This window comes from Saccopteryx leptura, chromosome 1 (genome assembly GCF_036850995.1).
Source record: "Saccopteryx leptura isolate mSacLep1 chromosome 1, mSacLep1_pri_phased_curated, whole genome shotgun sequence".
NCBI lineage: Eukaryota > Metazoa > Chordata > Mammalia > Chiroptera > Emballonuridae > Saccopteryx > Saccopteryx leptura.
The window spans coordinates 23172105-23190760 of record NC_089503.1 but is presented as its reverse complement, the minus strand read 5'-3'; the positions used below and the strand labels follow the sequence as shown (position 1 = coordinate 23190760).

Sequence of the window (18656 nt, the reverse complement as noted above, 5' to 3'; positions counted from 1 at the left end):
AAGTTTATGAGTCTTATATAAGTTTTTCATCGTGTTTAGGCTTTATTATAAATCTGATTGACATTGGAAAGCATTATCAAATATAATTATACCTAGAGTCAGCAAAAGATTTTTATTTACATACTCAGTATAATATTGGAAAGCATAAAATACTCACAGATTTTCAGTTAATATTTTCCCTTTTCTGTGGAAAGTAACAAAAGATTTCCATGAAAGATGAACTAGCATTTATTGTGTACTGACCAGGCGTCAGACATTTAGACATGTTAATGTGCCCAAAACTTCAGGAAAAATTATGTCCGGTTTTATAGCTGAGGAAACTAAGACATAGCAAGGTTAATAGGCTCACTTAGGATCCCCCAACTAAGAGCCAGTAAATAAAGTTGAAATTGAATGTATCTATTCCAAATCTAATTGCATTTCCTCTACAAACCTTCTGGAGATTTATTTTACCTTTTACTTTATATATCAACCATTATAAGACCAATTCCGCCTTTTTCTGAGACTACTATGCTGTTTCCCTCCACGTTTTTAAAACTTGTACCTTGAGATCAAGAATTTCAAATTGTTAATTCCTAGGAATCTTGAAATCCTAGGTAGTAAATTGTGAATTCATAATCCTAAAATCTTAAGTGTTTGAAGGAATCTTAGTTTTACTTTTATTTTACAAAGAAGAATATAAAACCAACATAAGGAAAGTGAGGTAATATGTATAAATTGTTACAGTCCACTACTGACAGTATCAGGAATAAAAAGAAACACAATGCATGCCCTAACTTTGAGGCCTTATCTTTTCCAACATAAGGAGACTACCCAATGGCGCTTAATATCTGTGTGTGATGCACACTCACACGCACTCATACACAGGCACAATGTCAATGCACTCATCAGTATTTTTCATTAAGCTTCTATACGTTGCATAGGTGTGTACATGCATTTGATTCTTTTGGAGGAAATGCCTCTTAAAGCAAGTTCAATTAGTCATCCAAGAACTATTTATCACAGGCACACTATTTCACAGATATTCCTGTGAGGGGCTAGGGACATGCCAGAGCACAAATACAAATCCTTACCCCAGAGAGTATTATAAGCACACTGTCTTTAGTCACAAGATCTGCCCAACTATGCTTCAATGGTCAAATTGATATTTCTCCAGAGAAATCATTTTGAAGAAGAATGCAACAGACTCTTACCCCCTTGGCGAGTCTTCCAAAATATCATTTACAAACCATTAGTTTGTCTGTTTGTTTTATGCCTGTGTTATAAAATAACTGACAATCCAATGAAATTTTACATGGACGCAGAGTGTATTTTCCACAATTCACAAAGCATATTTCCATTTCTCTTGAGGGAATGGTATTCACTAAAGCACTTCCAAATATGTTTTGAAAGTGCAAACCTTAACAAAATGCTTGCATTTATTTTCATTCCCCCAACCTCAATCTTGTCCATGTGTTTTCCCTTTGTTACTCTTTACCAACATGATTTTAGATGAACAGCTTCCCTAAACCAAGGACCGTATTTGTTTCCTACAAACTGTGCAGTACCATAACCAAAGTCAGAGATGTCCAACTGGAAAGTACATCTATCGAATGCCTGCTGTGTCTGACAAACGCAATCAGATATCATCCATGTGGTTGTTTACAACCTCTATTTTACAGATAAGCATACAGGCTCAGAGAGGTTAAATGGTAGCTGTGACACACGTGACCCAGTGGAAAGCTGAGTACGTAAACTCATTTAGGGCGCCAGTATCCAAGTTTACTGAGTTTCTCAGTCACATTTAGGAAACAGACAAAGAAAGGAAAACTAATCACATGGTAAGAACTTCTGTAGATAATGTCTTCTTAAGATCAGTGAACATGGTTAACTTTAGGATACCTCTCCAAAATCAACGCCGATGTCAAATTGACTTTGGAATTGAAAACAAGTAATATAAAAGTGCATTGAACAAACTTTTCAGCCTGACTGTCCAGTTATAACCGACAAATATAACACCAAGAATAACAACAATTACCACAGTAGGGCTCTTTTTTTTCCCCTCGAAGGGGGAACAGGTCTCTGGAAACATATTGAGGAAACAGACAAAACACAGAGCTGCTGTGCTAGGGAGTGAAATATGAACAAAGATCGTGACTGGCTGCCCCAGACAACCATTACTGAGTTGGTGTTGGAAGATTTGAACATGGAAACAATAAGACACTTATGTCTACATAAAGTCTGGATTCCAAAAACTATCAGGCCTTTATCCTATCACAAAGCGTAGATGTTTAACACAGGACTCATTGTAAATAGGAAGACTGAATTCAAACTGTCACATGGGGGCCTTAATACTAGAAATGGAATTTTATACCATCTAATTTAAATTATATTAATGCCTAGAAATCTGTATTTACTTTGTGCATTTCGGGTCCAGACAATGTAATATGCACTTAAAAGTATCCATTAAATATACAAGATCTATCATAGGCAACTTTTAGACCAAAATAATAGCAACACTATGAGAGTATTAATTCCCTTCACCCCCCCTCAAAATATCATTTAACATTATCTGTGCTGAGATTTATTTTTCCATACAGTAAGGAGAAAAATCTTGATTTTTCAGTTTCCAGCTTGAAATAGCATTTCAATCTAAAATGTTCTATTCCAGCCGGCCCGTCCTGGTAAGATCCCAGAAGAAGAATCTGGCAACCACTGTAAGGTCAGTTGCACATTCTCTTGTTCTCAAGTGTAGCCACTAAAACTGGTAAAATGTTTGGCCAGTCTGTATTCATTCCCAGGAAGTTAATCCAAATTAATCCCAGAACAATCATAACAAACAGCCCTCTCCAGAGGGCCTATTATGCGTGGTGCTTTGCATAACATTATTTTTAATTCACCTAACAATTCAAATTAAATGCTAATTTGTTGATATTATCATTCCCATCCCACCGATGAGAAAACAGAGGGCCAGGGAAATTAAATATGTGGCCCAAAAGGTACTGGCTATTAAATTAGAGAAAAAAAAAATCATGCACAAGGACAACAGCGGGGTGATTGGGGGGGGGGTGATACAGGGGAGAAAATGATGATGGACAGACATTTGACTTCGAGTGCTTGGGGTGGTCAACACACAGCATGGTGTGCAAATGACGTGATGTACAACTGTGCACCTGAAACCTGTATAATTTTGTTAATCAGTGTTACCCCAATGAATTTAATAAAAAGAAAAAAAAATTAGGGGAAAAAGATATTTAGAGAGGGAACTTCAAAATTTGCAAAACCCAGCAGTTTATAGTCCTGTGATCCTCAGCAGAATTCCAGTACACAAATACTGACTCATAAAAGTTATTCAGTGGGCACCAACTTCAGCCCTGAAATGAGCTCATGAGTTAAGTTTCCAGGTCTCCCGTGGCCATCCTTCTCTCATTGGTCCACGAACGAGTTGCCTAAAATGCAGACAACTCTGATGGCCAAACCAAAAGAGCTAATCCCAAACTGGGCAATGAGTCCCAAGCTGTCGTGCTGGGGAAATGAGTGATTCACCGCATGAAAAATGATGATATCCTTGGGTGCTCCATCATCTCCAGATTTGACGATCATGCTTTAAGCGGAGGTCTGTGGGAGGAAACACTTCAGCCCACAATTTTAAAGAAATTCAGTCCCTTCCCTTTCTCTTTCCTTCCCTCCCCCAACCTCTTCTCTCCTCTCATTCAGAAAAGTTTGCCTGTGTATGTCAATGTGAAGGGTACAGATAGAGGGTGACAATGTGAAAGAGAGGAGTGCACTTTGGGGTCTAATTGGAGTAGCAGTGAATAAATTTTAATGTAAAAAAACAAAACAAAAATACCCCACTCCTGATTGGCAGAGGCAAGCTGATTACAAGGCTAGGTTTCCCAGGAAGTCCAGAGCTGAACTACCCAGTAAAAACATCCAAAGTACATTTTTTTTTCCTCAGTTGTGCTAACTGGCAGCTAAGCAAGAACTTGAGTCTATCTTTGACCACAATAATGACTTAACTGAGGTCATGTAAACACAAAACAAGAGAAAGAAAGAAGAAAGAAAGAAAGAAAGAAAGAAAGAAAGAAAGAAAGAAAGAAAGAAAGAAAGAAAGAAAGAAAGAAAGAGGGAGGGAGGGAGGAAGAAAGGAAAAGAAAGGAAAGGAAAGGAAAGGAAAGGAAAGGAAAGGAAAGGAAAGGAAAGGAAAGGAAAGGAAAGGAAAGGAAAGGGAAGAAAAGAAGGAAAGGAAAGCAAGCAAGCAAGCTAGCTGCAAGAAAGGATAAGATATACAGAAGCCTACAGAGATCTCAGGGGGGAAGAGAAACCATGCATGATTATCTTCATGGGTTGGTAAATTTATTGCCTGATCTGTGTCCCAACAGGAAACATGTGCCCAGGAAAATAAATTAGAGAAGTGTTCAGCTGTAGGCTAGTTTAGTTAAGGAGTAATGAAAAGGATAAGAATAGATGATGCGAGGGAAAGAAAGGCTCAAATGCTTTTAGCAGGGTGTTTCTGGTTTCTATTATCACCTCTCTCATATCAATCTAACTCGATGGATCTTTAATGACTCTCCAGGGACCACCACTCACTCACTGGATTAAATGTGCCCAGCACCAAGAAGGAACCCAGGAGAGTGCTGCTGCCTTTCTTCTTCAGGGTAAACCACAGAGTTCTGGATCTTATTTATTTTTTTAAACAATATTAAAGGTAGGGTTATCTGAGCTCTGCCATTAAAAAAAAAAAAAAGAAGGAGTCAAAGGGATATGAGTGTTGGAGATGGTGAAGAGGGGCTAGCCCTGAAGTCCTGCATGGCGGGAGCTTACTTCCAGCTCACAGGACAGGCACTTTCCTCGACACTTCCAGATGAAAATGGCAGCTGTCAGGACAGAAGTAGCCACACCAGGAAAGGCTGACTCTTATCCAGTCCGGATTCCATACTGAGTTTTGTCTGCTGTGGAGCCTGGATGGGTCACCTGTCTCATATGGTCTGGCTATTAACCAAAAAGTTATAGTTCCTCCTACACCTCAGTTTCCTTTTTATTGTCATGAGGTCTCTGAGGAGCCTTCTGCCTCTGAAGTTCTAGGAGTCAATGATTCTGATAGAAGGCCCCAGAGAGGAATAAATGAGGGCAAAGAAGGAAGGAAGGAAGGAAGGAAGGAAGGAAGGAAGGAAGGAAGGAAGGAAGGAAGGAAGGAAAAGAAAGAAGAAAGCCAGCCAGTTTCAGGACCCAGGCAGGAAGGAGATGTAAAGAGAGGTGATCCTACTGGCCCTCAGGTTCCCTAAGCATTTTCAGCTTATTATTTTTTTTTTATTGGCCTCATTCCCCTAACACAACGCTGTCACATGAGAATCACTGGTGTTCAACACACAGGCCTTTTCATTAGCTCCTTTACCTAAGTTACCACACAGGACACTCAATTCCTGCCTTTTTCCTCCAAGAGCCCTGTCCTGGTGATATCCTGAAGGTTTCTGGCAAAACTCAAGCCAACTGCTCAAGCAATCTAACAATCTAGGTACAGCCTTGATGTTATCCAAAGAAGTGGTTAGAGGAGGTGAGGTTGAAGAGAAGTGGGTCCTCCTTCTCTCCTTCTTAACACTAGCAAAAACCTAGGTAATCTGGAGACCCCAGTGGAGCATGTGTGTGCAACAAAGATTGGGAAAAGTGTAGCCACCTCTCTCCACCACTTTGTGCCCTATACCCATACTCCCTCTGTCCCTCCCTCAACCCACCAGGAGCTAGAAGCCGCCCGTCATCTGCTGGCTTTATTACCATATTTTTTTTTGTGTTGAAACATTCCCTTGATCTGCAATGTCAGGTTGGATAATGAAATTTAAATTAAGCCCCTTCGATTTCGATTTCCAATGGCGAAACATTAGTGCGTCCAACTCCCGGGCTGCCGTGCAACTTAAATGCATTCTAGAGTGTCAATCACACAGTACAGCACCCTACACTGCAGCAGCTTTCTCGGGGAGATTTTTCTCCCCTGAGGAACACTGGCAAAGGCATTTGCCCAGGATGCAGACAACCTGCATCGTTATAGCAAACCAGTTTAGCCCTGAGCTCCAGGCTAAGGGAGCAAATGCGTGGGCCACCCTCTCTCTTATTTCTGGCCCCCTATGGTGATGTCTTTAAGAACTACGCTCAAGGCGGTGAGGGGAAAAATGGGACTAGGAACGCTAAATTAATGTACTGTTTTTGTTGTTGTTTTTCCACCAATAAATAAGAAAATAAGGATCACTCACTGTATTTCAGACTGATCACAGCAAAATCCAGATGGAAATCCAGGTGGTTAAGAACAAGCGAAAACACATGATCTTGACACCAACAAGAAAAAAAAAAAAAAAAAAAGGAAAAAAGGAGGTTGATGAAAAATCCAGCTGCAATTATCCATCAATTTTAGTCAACACAAGCACAAATCCAGCTGTGCCCCACTGGGTTTTCTCCCCAAATCCATGCCTCATTCTGCCGCGGTAACTTTTCTTCTCCAAAATTTCTTTGCAGATGTATTATTAATTTCCTCGAAAACACCACCATATCAGGTCTTCACTTTCCTAAAAAAAGCCCCAAACTTTTCATTCCAAAAATATCTCCTTGGCTTACTTTCTCCTTTATAGAAAAAAAGGAACATACTTTTTCTCTGTGGCTGCTCGGTTCTCCATTTCCAATCATCCTTTTGGGGCGGGGGGGGGGGGGGCAGCGGTTTTATGATTATTTATGTCAGAGCACACCAATTCCCGCGGGTCTGACACTGATCTAGTTCATTTTTCAATACTCCCAGTGTGCACATATACACATTTGTGTTAAGATCCAGGTCTCACAGGAAAAAGCTTCGTTCTTCCTGCTCTCTTGCACAATCCACTGCGTTCTGTTCCAAGAGAGAGCTGCGTCCCGCATCCTTCATTTCTGCAAGGCACCCAACCGCCACCGCCACCAAAAAAAAAAAAAAAAAAAAAGTCTCCTTTTACATCGTCGAATCCTCTCCCGAGCGCCCTCCCCCTTTCGAATAATTTGGGGATCAACTCCCCCCACTCGTCACCCTTCCGGCCGGCCCCTTCTCCAAAGATCTGATTAGATTTCTCATCACAACCCAGTGCGCAATTGGATTTTTGATTTCAGCCACTCGGCCAGCCACCTTCCCTTCTCCCTCCAAACTCCCTGTTATATCCTGTCTCCTTCCCTCCACCACCGCCTCTGCAATTTCATAATCTCACGTTAAATGGAGTGCGGGGGGTGGGGGCGGGGGCGGAGGTAGTGGAGGAAAATTTCAAGGCTCTGTCAGCTGTCAAGAAGAAACCCATTCCTCCCCCCCACCCACCCCACTACTTTCTTTTTTATTTTTTAAGGCTCGGGTGGCTTTTGCTTCTTCTGTCCCCGCCCCCACCCCGGCACCCGGTCCAGTTCCTCCAGGTGTTGCAGAACTCCGCGAGCAGGGCCGGGATCACTGGGGAGACGCGTGACGCGGTCTCTCGCCGATGGCCCCTACCAGCCCCCGGGTCCCGTTTTCCTCCATCCGCGGGCAGCGGACCCCCGGCCGCTGCGGCGAAAAGAAGTTCAAACTGGGCTTTTATTTCAAACGGGGACGGCGAAGTGCGGGGTCCGACGGTACGTTAGACAAATTAAAAAATAATATGGAAAGAAAAAGAAAAAACAAATGGAACGAAAAATAAATCCCTAATCGCGGGCTCCTCTCATGCTCCTCGAATGAAACTGCAGCTTTGATCTCATTTCCAGCTTCGTCGGATACATTTTGGAGCCACAAGTAGGTTCCTCTTGGCGCAGACCTTGCCGACGCTGGCTGGTCCTCGGCGAGGAGACGCGTCCTCGGGAGCGCAGCTACTCCGCGCCGACCTTAGCGCCAGCGCCCCTGCTCTCGGTTCCCAGCGCGGCAGAAACCCCGGGCCCTGTCCATTCACTTCGGCTTGAACTCTCTTCTTTCTATCCTCCTTTCCCCCAAATAAATAAATGCGCTCCCAGTGCTAGCGGCAGCTCCTGAGTCCAAGCTTTCCCTCGGCCAATGCCACGTCCCGACGTTTACGGTCCTAGCTCCCTCAAATCTCCTCTCGGACTGCAGTTCCCTTTTCTCCTCTGCCCCTGTTTCCTTCCCCTTTTCCTTCCCCTTTTCCTTCCCCTCTCTCTTCTGTGATCAGTAAAATACAATTACCCAATTACCTCCCATCATCTTAGCACTGATTGGTCAATTGCATTAACACTTGAAGTCGAGGAAGAGGGGATTGGAGCCTCTGCGGTGGGGCACCGCTGCCACCTGGAGGGCAGAGCTAGAACAGCTGCGTTTCAAAGCAACCCCCACGCTCCGAGGTTAGTAATAGGCAAGGAAACTCAGGTGCTGTGTGGGAGAACTTGTCATTCCCCCCCCCCCCCCCAAAGCCTGCCTGTTTTCATACTGAAAGCCAGGAGCTGGAGCTACACCGCGGAAGACAATGAAATCAAACTACCCCTAGAATTAAAAAAATCTCACCCAAAACACAAAGCTGTTGCTTTCAGATTGCAGGGCAAGATCTGCTCCCCTAACTAGTCAAGCAGACCGTTCACAAAGGAAGGATAACACAGTGCTATTATTACCTAGGATAAGCTGATCAGAAGGAATCTAGGAGTAGCAGAAAAGCTGTTAGGAAGGGAGCCTGTTGTCCCGCTGGATAATCTCACCAGGAGGAAACCCTGTAAAGACAAGATAGGTGCCTTTAGCCTAGGCAGTGTTGCAGTAAATTGGCCTGTTCAGTTTGTACAAGACATCCAGGACAGTTTGACAACTCAATTGCAACATGCCTCGCTCCTGGCTGTGGGCTTTTCCAACAAGTCATGTTGGGGAAGGGGATGCTGGTGGCACATTTCAATTTCACTGTGTCTTCTTAGGTGGAGGGGTCCAGAAAATAGTGTTATTAATAATGGATTTATGCTGGTTTCTTGCTCTACTATATAATTGTCCTAAGGCCTTTTCTGTAACCTATGATTACTCATTTTATGTCATTCAGATATGTAACCTTGAGATGTAAAAAGGGTAAAATAGGGAATGGTAATTCAAACAAGAAAAATTATATATGTTGGGGGAGGAAGGCAAGGAAATATTTCTCTGTTTCCAGCTACATAATTAATGTGATAATTTTCGTTACTTTTCAGAGGTCAGAATGTGTGTTTGGTTTAAAAAACAGTTTTAAAGAGGCTGTAGGTTACTTTGTTCAAGCACAATACATACTTAACCCTTGAGTCTTTATGTGACAAATCATCAGGAAAGTGGCAAAAGTTTCTAAGGCAACATCAAGGGCATAGCCAAGTTCACACCAAAGATTCTTTTATTTTCCCCCTTTCCTGTCCACTTTATAATGCATGCATATTTACTCACTCATTTAGTGCTCAGAATAATAATAATAATAATAATAATAATAATAATAGAAGAATTGTAACTATATATTCTTCGGGTATTAAGCGCATACTCGAACACATATTTCAGATATCAGCACCTGCAAGAGGAAGGCCTTTCTTTACATGTGAACTTCGATGGATTACAGTTTCTCCATCTATTAGGAGAGCTTTGATGTAGTTATGAATTGCATCAAAATGTGAATTTGTTTAGAGGTAACGCTGTTGCTTCTATTTTTAAATGAATGCTGTGTTGATTGCTTCAAAACACTATTGGGCAGTTGACTGTAACTTTAATTTGTCTTTTGAAGCTCTTACCCTTGTATGCCAATTACAGTTTATCTACTAATAAAGCATTAAACAGTGCACTCACGAGGTGCTCTAGAAGGCTTCAAAGGAGTCTAGCCTCCGGTTCTGAAGTAAGCTGTAAGCCATTTGAAACGAAACTTTTCTTTCTAGGGACTTTGAAAACAAGGGAAAGACCAATGATTTGTTTTTCAAGGCTGATTATTAGCTACCTACCAGACATCTTTAAAGCCTTTCATAATGAATTCATCTATCATACCAAGCAGCAGGGAAGAATCTGTGCTATTTAGCCAAAAGGAGAAAGAAAAGCCTCCCCGTTCGTGGTAACCTTTCCATTCAGCAGCTACAATTGTTTTTTCACCTCAGCTACCCATTCACACTATAGGACCTTGAATTAGTCATTGGGTTTTCAATTTCTATTCAGACTCAACCTGTGACTATTGGGCATCCATATGGGTTGGTCTTTTGCTGAAGTCTCATATACACCACCTTAAGAACATCTTCCAGAGATGTAAGGAATCACCCATTTAACCTTGAACCCTCTATGCCTTGGATTGGGGAACTTTAGTTAAAAGCCCTGAGTGAATGTCTCTTGGATGCTGTTGGTCAAATAAGTTTGTAAATATGATATATATCAGGGGTCCCCAAACTTTTTACACAGGGGGCCAGTTCACTGTCCTTCAGACCGTTGGAGGGCCAGACTATAAAAAAAAACTATGAACAAATCCCTATGCACACTGCACATATCTTATTTTAAAGTAAAAAAACAAAACGGGAACAAATACAATATTTAAAATAAAGAACAAATAAATTTAAATCAACAAACTGACCAGTATTTCAATGGGAACTATGCTCCTCTCACTGACCACCAATGAAAGAGGTGCCCCTTCCGGAAGTGCGGCGGGGGCCAGATAAATGGCCTCAGGGGGCCGCATGTGGCCTGCGGGCCGTAGTTTGGGGACCCCTGATATATATGTTTGCTCGCTTATAGTTTGCATTGGGTGTGGGGGACAGGCTGTAAGTAGGCAGGGTCATTTATAGCCTAAGGTTTAGTTTTAAGACTAGGCCTTTCCCACCCTGAGGTGGTGCACTCTTATGAGGAATCCCATTATGCCTCAGATAACTGACTTTGTGTCAGAGATTTTCTTATTTGTATATTGGATTAAAGGTTTTGATTTCTACACTATAAAGGAGAGCAGAGAAAGGCCACGTGGAGGAGAGGTGCAGCAGCCAAGATGGCGGAGTGCTGAAGGAGAAGCCAGTTTGTGCAGAGTTTGTACAGAGAGGAGGAGATGGGGAACAGAGGTGATAAGGCTGGTGAGGTATAAACCTTTGATCCTAGAAAAACTCGGATAAGTCAGTGGCTTTGGGAGCCCTGAATGGAAGGGGAAGTGTTTTTCCATTGTGTGTATTTCTTGTCCACCAGGTGCAAGCTAAGATTTAAGCTAATGGCCCACCAGTTCTTGGCTCCATTGTTTAATTACCGTCTGTCCGAATCAAATGTGCACCTGCACGGGCCAGGTGGCTGTGATGGTGGCCGTGCCTACTGGCCATACATTTAAAAACACCAAGAAAGTGTGAGTGGGTGGCCTTTGTGCAGACACAAAGGAATGCATGTGAACGGGCTTTAGAAAATTAGCCTAGAGCAGGGGTCGGGAACCTATGGCTCACGAGCCAGATGTGGCTTTTTTTCCCCCAAATGTGGCTTTTTTGATGGCTGCATCTGGCTCGCAGACAAATCTTTAATAAAAAATAATAACATTAAAAATATAAAACATTCTCATGTATTACAATCCATTCATTTCCTACCGCTCATGTTCAATGTTCATGGTTGCAGGTGGCTAGAGCCAATCACAGCTGTCCTCCGGGACAATACCAAATTTTTATTGGATAATGAGTAACGTACACGGGTCATTATGAGGTCAGGAAGTAAACATTCCTCCTTTTAATCAAGTAGTCAGCTAGCTAATTGCAGAAACCCTTTGATGAAGAAGACAACTAAAAGAAAAAAAGATGAGGAGTATCGTACTTTTCAACAGGAATGGACAGAGGAATTCGCCTTTGTGGAGAGAGTAGGTTCTGCAGTGTGTCTAATATGCAATGATAAAATTGCATCAATGAAAGGGTCAAATATAAAGCGGCACTTCAACACACACCATACTACATTTGCATCGAAATATCCAGTGGGGGACAGCAGGAAGAAAGCATGTCAAGAGCTACTGTGCAGAGTGCAAGCTAGTCAGCAGCAACTCCGTGTTTGGACCCAATGAGGTGACTGAAATTCGGCTAGCTTTGCTGGTGCTTTAGCAATTGTGAGAAACAGAAAGCCATCACAGATGGGGAGTATGCCAAAACATTTATGCTTGATGTTGCCAATGAACTTTTTGACGACTTTTTGGATAAAGACAAGATAATCAAATGAATAAAAGACATGTCTGTCGGCAAGAACTGTTCACGATCATACCATCATGATAGCAAATCAAATGGAGGCAACACAAGTGAAGGACATAAATGCAGCATCATTCTTTTCTCTTGCTTTGGATGAGTCAATAGACGTAAGCTATTTATCCCAGTTCAGCATGATTGCAATGTATGCTGTCGGTGACACACTACGTGTAGAAAGTCTTGCTGTTTTGCCTATGAAAGAGACAAGAGGGGAGGATTTATTCAAGTCTTTCACTCAGTTCACTAAAGAAACAAATCTACCGATGGATAAACTTATTTGGTGTGTACTGATGGTGCTCTGTGCCTGGTGGGGAAAAACAGAGGATTCTTAACACTTCTTCATGAACATGAAAAGAGACCCATCCTAAGTTTTCACTGCATCCTACATCAGGCAGCACATTGTGCTCAGATATGTGGCGAGATCCTAAGTTTTCACTGCATCCTACATCAGGCAGCACATTGTGCTCAGATATGTGGCGAGCAGCTTGGTGAGGTGATGTCACTGGTCATTCGGGTGGTCAACTTTATTGTTGCCCGAGCTTTAAATGATCGCCAGGTTAAAACACTGCTGGATGAAGTTGGGAATAATTATCCTGGTCTGCTTCTGCATAGCAATGTGCATTGGTTGTCAAGAGGGAAGGTGCTCAGCTGTTTCGTGGCTTGTCTGAGCAAAATCTGAACTTTTCTTGAAATGAAAAATGTAGAGCATCCTGAGTTAGCTAACACTGAGTGGCTCCTGAAGTTCTACTATCTCGTGGACATGACTGAATATCTGAACCATCTCAAAGTGAAAATGCAAGGCATTGGAAATACAGTCTTATCCCTTCAACAAGCAGTGTTTGCATTTGAAAACAAGCTGGAACTCTTCATCACCAACACTGAAACAGGTCATTTCTACACTTTGAAAAACTGGGAGAGTTTAAAGATGCATGCACAGTGAGTGACCCTGCTCAACATCATGATCTCCAGCAGCTAGCGGGCTTCAATCTAATCTCCTGCAGACAGTCAAAGTGCACTTTGGAGAATTTGTGAGCGCACTCGTCTTTTTAAGTTCATCACCCATCCACACGTGTGTGCAGTGGACAGCACCGACCTGAGTTACATCCCCCATGTCTCCATCAGAGATTTTGAGCTACAAGCTGCTGACCTGAAGGCCTCAGACATTTGGGTGAATAAGTTCAAGTCACTGAATGAAGATTTGGAAAGACTTGCATGACAGCAAGCAGAGTTGGCGAGCAAACACAAGTGGGGAGAAATGAAAAAACTTCAACCCACAGACCAGTTGATTGTCAAAACTTAGACTGTGCTTCCCATCACATACTACACAATGCAGCATGTGAGTACTGCTGTACTGACAATGTTTGGCTCTTTGTATGCATGTGAGCAGTCTTTCTCACATCTAAAGAACGTTAAGACCAACCTACGATCACGTTTAACGGATGGAAGTCTCAACGCCTGCATGAAGCTTAACCTCACCACGTATCAACCAGACTACAAAGCCATCAGCAAAACCATGCAGCACCAGGAGTCACATTAATGGTAAGAAGTACTTTATTCATCATTGGCTAGCAACAGCATAACAATGTTATTAAAAAGAATTCAGAGACATATTGTACTTTAAAAGTGTTGGTCTTACATAAAATGTACACATTTACTTGTATTTAGTGTTAAATGTATTGTATGGCTCTCATGGAATTACATTTTAAAATATGTGACGTTCATGGCTCACATGAAACCCCTGGCCTAGAGGTTCTGGATTGCCCCTTCCTGTGTTCTTGTTAATTAGCAAAAGAAAGAAATGTTCTGACCAAATTGGCCCTTTCTCCATGTCAGCAAAATGGCCATTAATCATTTTTCCCCTTATTACCTGGGCTCCCTCCCTTGTAATCCTGTTACCTCTGTTCTGCTTCTGATAATAAAAGCTAAGGAGAAGGAGATTCAGGAGGTCTCTCTTGCCTCCCTTGGCAGGCCTCCCTCTCTCTTCCTCTTGACATATGTTCATGTCTTGAGTAGGTTTTCCCCACGTGACACCAGTAGTTCCCAGTGTCTGGAGTACTACACTGAGACACCTTGAAGATGGGGGAAGTGAAGCTAAAGGAACGTACTTGGTAAATGACACAGGCAAGTTTTGAAACCAGATCTAATAAATTCCAATCAGTTCCAATGTTACTGGAACTTCTAGGTTTAAGGAACAAGAAACATACATGTAAGGCAATCATGAGGATGCAGGCTTTCCTTATCAGCTCTGAATCCCAGAGGTAAATTTGTAACCCTGTGGGGGAATGGAACTGTCACAACCGTCATGGAATGGCCTTACTCAAAGAGAATTGTAATAAGCAAAAAAGTAGGGAACTGTCATGCAAATACACATGCAAACTAAGTTGTTGTTAAATAACAGCATCAATGTATTTATTCAGAAGTTGTCAGGTACTGTCAACAATGACAGGGTATGAGTTCAAGTAAAATTTTTAATAAAAGCTCTTTTAGAAGAAGTAATTGCTAATGAGTAATGAACTGATTACATTGTCACACTTCCAATTAGCCCATCTAATTACCAAAGAGCAAGGACAGGACGAAAGCCATTAAATTGAGATGACTAGGGAGAAGAGGGGCACTGTGCTAATATGGACATCCAGGATTCTGTTTGTCCTCCTGTGCTGATTTGTAGGCATTTGGGAACTGAAAATAACTATCATGTTATTTCACTGTGTACTGGTGACTCTGCCTGGTATAATCTTTAGCAAACAGCAGAGGACAGCATCTTGTAATCACAAATACAAAATAGCAAAAAGAATGAATTCAGTAACTTTGAAAATAGAGAAAATATGGATGTGTCTATTGTGTTTATTAAGTTTATTTAACGGACTGTAGGCTACTCTATTCAAGCATAATACATACCTAAGACTTGAGTTTTTATGTTACAAATTTTTTTTTCACTTTCAGTACTGCTTAACAGGGACCAGAATATTCTGAATCCTATCAAGCTTGCCTCTGTTGCCACACATAATGAATGACATGTGAATTAACTTCTTTGGAAAACTACTTTAATGATAAAATGCCATATTTAGTGGGAACTCACTACATGCGTTACACTAGACAATACTCCAAGAATGTTGCAATCCACAGCCAGAAGATACCCTAATAGAAATCTAGCCTTTGTTCCTTGTAATATAATGAAACTAAAGTCATGTAGATAAGCAAATTTCTTTATTTTTTTAAACATCTCCTCTATAGTATCTCCTCTTCTACTCAGACTCTGCCCCATTACAGTCATGCATTGATGTTTTGGTCGATGACAGATGGCAATGATTTGCTCCTGTCTATATTTCCCCCTAAACTATGATTGATTTCATAAGAACTTTTAAAAACTTTTTTAATACTTCACATAGTTGAGTAAGTAAATAATTATTATGTGTAGGTCAAAGAAGTTTGTAAATATGATATATATGTTTGCTCATTACAGTTTGCATTGGGGTGTGGAAGACAGGCTGTAAGCTGGCAAAGTCATTATAGGCTAAGGCTTAGTTTTAAGACTAAGCCTTCCCACCCTTTAATACTAAGATCTTTTCAACACCCTTTTAATACTCAGATCTCCTGGTGTGCGGAAGTCCCAGGTTCGATTCCCGGCCAGGGCACACAGGAGAAGTGCCCACCCCTCCCCCTCTCCGTCCTCTCTGTCTCTCTCTTCCCCTCCCGAAGCCGAGGCTCCATTGGAGCAAAGATGGCCCGGGTGCGCTGGGGATGGCTCCTTGGCCTCTGCCCCAGGCACTAGAGTGGCTCTGGTCTCAACAGAGTGACGCCCCGGAGGGGCAGAGCGTCGCCCCCTGTTGGGCGTGCTGGGTGGATCCCGGTCGGGCGCATGCGGGAGTCTGTCTGACTGTCTCTCCCGGTTTCCAGCTTCAGAAAAATACAAAAAAAAATACTCAGATCTTCTCAACACTAAACTTTTCCCCACACTCTCGACTGTTGCACGATGTAGGGCGGTGCACTCTTTTGAGGAATCCCATTATGCCTTAGATAAGTGGCTTTGTATCAGAGACTTCCTTATTTATACACTGGCTTAAAGGCTTTAATTTCTACACTATAAAATAAGAGAGACCAGGGGCTCTCTCTCACTGTTCCTGAAATTAGCATTGCAGAGGAGAGGCAGCCAAGATGGAGGAGTGCTGAAGGAGAAGCCAGTTTGTGCAGAGTTTGTGCAGACAGAAGGAGATGGGGAACAGAGGTGAATAAGGCTGGTGAGCTAGAAACTTTGATTCTAGGAAACTCGGATGAGTCAGTGGCTTTGGGAGCCCTGAATAGAAAGGGAAATGTTTTCCCACTGTGTGTATTTCTCGCCTGCTGGGTGTGAGCTAGGATTAAAGGTAATGGCCCACTAGTTCTTGGCTCCTTTGTTTTATTACCATCTGTCTGAATCAAATGCAAACCTGCTCAGGCCAGGTGGCTGTCATGGTGGCCGCAGCCACTGGCTTTACATTATGATATTAGGAAATGGAAAACCTATAGCTTTTGACTCTTACTGAGTATCCTTTTCACTATAGCAACACAAAATATTAGAAAGATGAGATAATTCAATTATGAAATAAAAATACTAATAAAATGCCACCAAATAAAAAAATTCTATTAGAGAATTATGACATGTATCAGTTAGCTATTGCTGTATAATAAACTATCCTGAAACTTGGCAGCTGAAAACAGCAATCGTTTATTATTTCTCATGAATCGACAGTTCAGTCAGTGATTGCCTAAATGGATCTTTTCATCTTGACTGGTTTCATTGTTGGCTGACCTAAAATGGTCTTAGCTAGGGTACTGGTGCAACTCAGGTTGATTCTATATATCTCTCTCTTCATCAGCTTGGCCCAAACACATTTTTAAAAATTTTTTAAATGTTTATTTTATTGATTTTAGGGTGAGGAAGGGGAAGAGAGAGAGAGAGAGAGAGAGAGAGAGAGAGAGAGGAACATTCCTCTGTTCCCGTATGTGCCCTGACCAAGGACCGAACCGGCAACCCCTGTGTTTCAGGATGACGCTCTAACAAATTGAGCTATCCAGCCAGGGATAAAGACATTTCTTGTCAGTAGAAGTCCAGGAGAGCAAGCAGAATGGCTTATGTACTTTTGTCAAGCTTCTGTGTAAATCATATCTACTGACTTACTATTGGCTTACGCAAATCATTTGGTCAAGAAATGTGTTGGGTCACTTCACCCTCAATGGGAGGGTACTCTAAAATTATATGATAAAAGCGGATGAAGAATCAGGGTGATCTTTGCAATTAACTATAAAGCCTATGTCTTACAATACCGAACTTCCTTAACAATTACTGGGGTTTACAGGTAAAAAATTCTCAACATAAGGGGTCATTGAATTAATCACTTAGTTTTTTCAGCAGATAAATATCAACCTCCCAGTATGTGCCAGGTATTATGGAAGTTATCACTAACTCCTCTGCTACTCCCACTTTCCTGATCACATCTCTTGATGCTAATTCAAGAATAGCTCACACATCTATCTACTCAATTCTCTCTACTATTGATATATTTCTTTCCTGAGACCCCTTTCAGGTTCCTCTGTGGACTCTCTGCCACTAGTCTTCCTCCTCACCCATGCCATCCCCTCTCTAAGACTAGTAAGCTCCCGAAAAAGATATGCTGTGTGAATATTTAAAAGAAGAAACAATAATGGAAACATATATTCCTTATGTACAATAACAAGAAACTACAACACAGAATAGAACAAAGGATTCATAGTCTAAATACATAAATACTTCTTAGAAATAACTTTTAGAAATAAATGAGAACAACAAAAATAAATTCACAAGTGAGTGGGGAAAATACATTTCCAGTCCATTTGCCAAAGAACTGGTTTGGTTAACGCTAATCGGCGCCCCTGTTATCTAGCGCAATGCCTGACCCTTTGACCTCTTAATACATTTTGATTCATGGATGAATGAACTGCATACTTGGTTAAGGAAGGAAAGTGCATGAATGGTAGGTATGACACTTACAGGCTGCAGTGATACAATATGCTGAACATTTTACTAGAAATAAGTGTAACGAGCTGGGGCAGCAGACGGGGCAGGCGTTACCTTTGTGTGAAACAATCCCAGAGGACTGCACAAACAGAAAACCTAAGTGTGTTAAGAGCTTCATGAAGGCTAGTGTGCAGTGGATGGATGCAGGTTTGCATAGTGTCCATTGTACCTCCAGAACACAGAGAATAAGGTGCATTCTAAAAAAATATCATTTGTGGCCCAAAGATTTAGCAGGGCTAAATCTTAGTTAAATTATATACTTGGCTATGGTATAGGTGATCAGACTATCAGATCTCATGGACAGATAAGAGCATCCAGATTTTGAAAGTTGTCTTAAAACATTCTTTCTAGGAGGATGTTCATCCCAAACAGCGTCTGATAAGAGAGAGCATTGGCGGCAGGGAGCATTTTGAGGGAGGGTTCTTCCTTCCTGAGCCCCACTAGGCAACACGACAAATTCTAGCAGTGACTTGCAATAAGAAGCATGCTGATGGAAAGAATTATAAGACAATTT

At 41.8% G+C, this 18656-nt stretch overlaps 1 protein-coding gene across 6 annotated transcripts in view; it reads right to left on the bottom strand.

The window, feature by feature from the left end:
* LRRC4C (leucine rich repeat containing 4C) overlaps window positions 1-18656 on the bottom strand; it is a 1251478-nt gene that overhangs the window by 170710 nt on the left and 1062112 nt on the right. For 4 of the 6 annotated variants that reach the window (XM_066363080.1, XM_066363061.1, XM_066363055.1 and 1 more), the window contains exon 1: window positions 6225-7266. The exons of 1 other annotated variant lie outside the window; for it this stretch is intronic. The gene's annotated coding sequence lies outside the window, so the exon portion shown is untranslated. Of the gene's footprint in view, window positions 1-6224; window positions 7267-18656 lie in introns of those variants that run through there. One more of the 6 variants, XM_066363069.1, reaches the window with a different exon arrangement.